Source organism: Fukomys damarensis, unplaced genomic scaffold (assembly GCF_012274545.1).
Source record: "Fukomys damarensis isolate Sample0158 unplaced genomic scaffold, DMR_v1.0_HiC HiC_scaffold_17, whole genome shotgun sequence".
Taxonomy (NCBI): domain Eukaryota; kingdom Metazoa; phylum Chordata; class Mammalia; order Rodentia; family Bathyergidae; genus Fukomys; species Fukomys damarensis.
The window spans coordinates 17,722,786-17,727,666 of NW_022900929.1; positions in this window are offsets into that span (position 1 = coordinate 17,722,786).

The window sequence follows — 4,881 nt, forward strand, 5'->3', positions numbered from 1 at the left end:
AAAAAAAAAAAAAAAAGATTCTAGGCTAGGCATTGTGGGTATTTGTAGGGTCTCTGGGAGAGCACCAAGGAGCAGTCACTTTCTGTCCTATTTGGGCCCTATGAGGATGCCCAGCTTTAGGGTGTCCTGCAGGAGGGCAGCCCCGGGGCTGCCTTGACCCAATAGAGCCAGTAGAGCCCGAGCCCTGAGACCTGCTTCTGGGGGTCATCTGCTGTTCCTCCAGTTCAGACACCATTGGCCTAGGCTGCAGGACCTGCTGGAAGCTGGACTTGTATGGATATTCCCTGGGCTGTAGGCTGGGCAGACTTTAAGCAGAGAGTCTTCAGGGTCTTAAAAGGGTCGGAGAAGTGGTCTATAGGCTGAGAAAGAATAGAGTAAGGGCCTCATGATAGTTTTTTTTTGTGTGCTAACCCTGACTAGAAAGAGTTAAAACTTTGCTGCAGGGAGCAATTAAAAAGACTAGAGGGCCAGTTGTGGTGAGCATGGTGGTTCATGCCTGTAATCCCTGCTGAGGCAGGAGGATCGCTGTGAGTTTGAGACCAGCCTGGGCTACATAGTGAGTTCCAGGTCAGTCTCAACTACGTAGTGAGACCCTGTCTCAAAACAAACAAACAAACAAAACAAAACAAATAAAAAGACAAGAGGGAGGGCCAGAAATTTAGCTCATGGCACTGCGCAAGTATAAGGTCCTGAGTTCAATCGCCAGTACAAAAAGGTGGGGGAAGGGTGGCTATTTTGGTTGTGCTTCCTCCACCGTGCCCTGCTTATCAGCTCTCCTGTGTGCGTGCGTGCGTGCGTGTGTGTGTGTGTGTGTGTGTGTGTGTAGTGGGGTTAGGGTTAGACCAAAGTGGGAGGGGCTCCCTATCTTTTTTTTTGATACTGGGGATAGAATTCAGGACCTTGAGCTTTCAAGACAGGTAGAGTTCCACTGAGCTAAAGCCCCAGCTGTGGGGCTACTTATCTCTCTCTCATTTTTTTTTTTTTTTTTTTTTTTGGGTACTGGGGATGGAACTGGGGTCGTTGAGCTTGAGAGGCAGAAGCACTGAGCTAAATTCCCAGCTGAAGGGGCTACTTACCTTAAAGGAAATTCTTATTTAGTGTATAAAAATATACATACATCTATGCACATAGATGTATGTATTCTGGGGCCACTATATCACAGCACTAGATGCACATGCATCTCCTCACTGCCTTGTCTACAAGGGTCCTCCTAACCACCCTATAAATCCCAGAGGGGCAGGAGGAAGTCAAAGAAAGCCCACCAGGAGGATTATGTTACTTAGGCAGTGCCCCACCCCACCCCAGATTAGGGTCTTGTGGCTTGGGATCTATCTAGAACATCACAAGGAACCAATTATGACAAGTCGGGGGTAGGGTCCCCCAAAACATAACAACAAAGGCTAGAGGGGAATCTATCTTTCCTGTCCCTTCTTCAGGGCAGCTTTCTGTCTCCTGCTTTTTCCTCCTTACAGATAAAGTGTCTGTTTTCTTAAACTCTGTCCCACTAATTTTTTAATGGTGCTGAGTTTACATCCTGGTTAGCTGCTCATCCCAGTGGTGCTCACCCTCAATGGAACGAAAGGATGGTTTGGGCCCCAGAGCTCAGAAGTAGGGGTGGGATTCAGTGAGAGTGAAAATACAGTGCTGGGATGGGGTTTCAGAGATGGGAGAACATTGGACTGGGGTTGTGGCTCAGTGGTAGACCGCTTGCCTAATATGCGCAAGGCTCTGGGTTCAGTCCCCAGCACTACTGGAAACAAAGAGCTCCAGGAAAAGGAGAGTTTTAGGGTATAAGAGGGGGCTTGGTGAGCTGGGTGGGAGTGATGGTGGACTCTGGGAGGCTGAGGCAGGATAATTGCAAGTTTGAGGTCAGCCTGGGCAACTTAGCAATTTAGTGAGAACTTGTCTCCAAATAAAAAACAAAGGGCTGGGTATATAATGTAGCTCACTGTGAAGGCCCCTGAGTACAATCTCCAGTACTGGAAAAAAAATGGGGGTTTGCTGTCAGGAAGAGGGACTTTGTGGGGTGGAGTTATGTAAGAGGGGTAGGAGTCACAGAGGGAGGGATGGGAGACTTAGTGGAGGGATGGGTACAAAGGTTGAGAGAGGATAGATAAGGAAAACCCAAAGAAGGGAGGGAGGCTAGTGGAAGAGGGCTTAGGGACCACTTGTCACCTTTCCATCTGATTAAGTGATCAGCTTCCTGTCCCTGATTTCCCTGGCCTGAACCCGCAGACTCAACAGCCATCCCTAAAAGGACTCAAGAGGACCCACCTCATACAGGCAGAGGATGTGGGAAGTACAGTCACCCAGGGCTTGGGCAGTCCTGAAGGTCTTTCTCATGCCAGCCCTCTTTGGTCTGCACAGAGCATTTCTACATCTTCAGGCACCCTTGGGACTTCAGCCTTCCTACCGTTGTTGGGGGACCTGGGGACCTTCCAGCCTTCATGATTCCTGCTGGATTCCCATCCTGCGTGGAACTGACAACCCCAACAGACAGGTGGAGGCCACCAAACCCCTCCAAGGGAAGGGGAAACTCACCCCAGAGCATGCTTCCAATGGGCAGAGCGGGCCCAACCCAGTGCTTTTTCCGAACACCTGGATCCCTTAGTTCTTCAGGCCAGGCCTTCCTGGCATGCTCTGTCCTGGGCTTCAGCTTGGGCAGCGCCAGACCCCCAGTCCTGCATGTGGACGTAGTCCTTTTCAAGATCTGATTTAAGTGAGTCCTTCACAAACAAACTGCAAAAAGCGAACAGGCTGCTTTTATCAAACAACAGCAGCTTTGTAGTTAATAAAGCAAGGATCCCTTAGTTCTTCAGGCCAGGCCTTCCTGGCATGCTCTGTCCTGGGCTTCAGCTTGGGCAGCGCCAGACCCCCAGTCCTGCATGTGGACGTAGTCCTTTTCAAGATCTGATTTAAGTGAGTCCTTCACAAACAAACTGCAAAAAGCGAACAGGCTGCTTTTATCAAACAACAGCAGCTTTGTAGTTAATAAAGCAAAACATCCAAGTCATAAACATCTTACCCAGATTCCTTAGCCCTCCAATACCTATATATACCTAATTTCTTTCCCAGTTAGCTGCTAACATCTCGCTCTGGTGTTAGCCCATCCTCTCGGGGATGAAATCTCTCCCAGCTAGCTGTCACTGTCTCTCTCCCAGTGTCAGCCCATCCACACAGGGATGTGATAAACTTGGCTTTTCCCAGCTAGCTGCTGAAATCTCCTGATTTCAGTCTCTCTTTACTGGAATAAACTTTCCTTTCAAAAGCCTGTTTTTTGTTATTGTTGTTGTTATTTGTTTGTTTGGTTTGGTTTTGGTTTTTTTGAGACAGGGTGTCACTATGTAGTTGAGACTGACCTGGAACTTACTATGTAGCCCAGGCTGTTCTCAAACTCACAGTGATCCTCCCGCCTCAGCCTCCCGAGTGCTGAGTGCTGGGATTACAGGCATACACCACCACACCGGGCTCAAAAAACCTGTTTTTTGATAAGTGCATTCTTTATAACAGTCCTGCCACCCTTAGGCTGGGTGGCTAATGTGCCTGAGGTCACCCAGCCGCACAGTTACTGACCCGGAGCTGCCTGTTTATCTGAGCCTAGGACTCCTGGCACTTTCATGCTGCCAACTGTCCCCAGCACAGAACTGTCTCTTCTCAGGGGCCCATGAGACTTGGCTCATCCTTGAGATGTCCTGGGAGATGGGAGATGGGCACAAAGTCACCTGCTCAGTGGAAGTGGCAGAGGGTCACCTATAAGAGGGTCCTTATAGGTGCAGTGATTTCTGTGCATGTGTGGGTGTCCCCCATGGGGTTCTGTGCTCCACTGGGCTGGCACATGGGACATCTGCCAGCGGATAGAACACACATGGGTAGAGCAGTACATGCTCTGGAGTGGGGACAGATGCTGGGCACCCAGCACCCCAGAGAGAGGCTTGAGGAATCCAGCATACCATTCAGCCCTGCCATGCTCTGTGACCCTGGGCAAGTGCAGTCCACATCCAGGCCTCACTTCTTTCCTTGTGCAGCTGATATAGGGGGAATAGATGTAACTCCCAAACCTGTTAGACATCCAGGCGTGAGTTTGTGTTCTCTAAAATCTAACAGTGAATTCTGGGAACAACAGAGGTTAAGAGTAGGAAAAAATTATTGAGAGAAAGATAGCTTCTGTTTAAGACAGAAAGGAGACCAGAAAGTAAGTTGCCAGGGGACCCTGGGAAACAGGCCCTCCCTATTGGGATGGAACTCAAGACCTTGCACTTGCTATGCAGGCACAGCACCACTGAGCTAAATCCCCCACCCTTCCCAGGGGGTTTTATGAAGCAAAGCCACGAGGTGAGGCGAGTAGGACAAAACTATACTCAACTAGTGAGATTATGGGTACAGTAGCTTAGGTAATGTGGACCCAATGGGAAATCACAAGGCGGAACAAAACTGTGATCAATCAATAAGATTACAACCAGTATAGTCGCTTAGGTAATATTGATTAAATGGAGACCAAATGGGGAAGCAGGTCATGTAACAAGGGTACAACAAATGAATAATAAGGATTTTCAGATTTTCGGTAAGGGATGGGTCAGGACCTTTCCTGAAATGAATGGGTTAAGGTCTTGGTCCCCCACCCAGATGACTGATGCCTATTTAGAATATCAATTACTGTTACTCATTCCTGGGGAAGTACCTGGATGTAGTGGCTTCTCTCTTTTTATAATGCTAACCAATGAATGTGCCTCAATTTTTCTTATGCTGAGGGCCCAGCCTTGTCTAACTGCCTTATAGTTTCTAACTAATTTTGCCAGGGATTTAGCTTAGTGGTGCTGTGCTTGCCTCCTAAGCCCAAGGTCCTGAGTTTGGATCCTTGATACAAAAAAAAAAAAAAAAAAA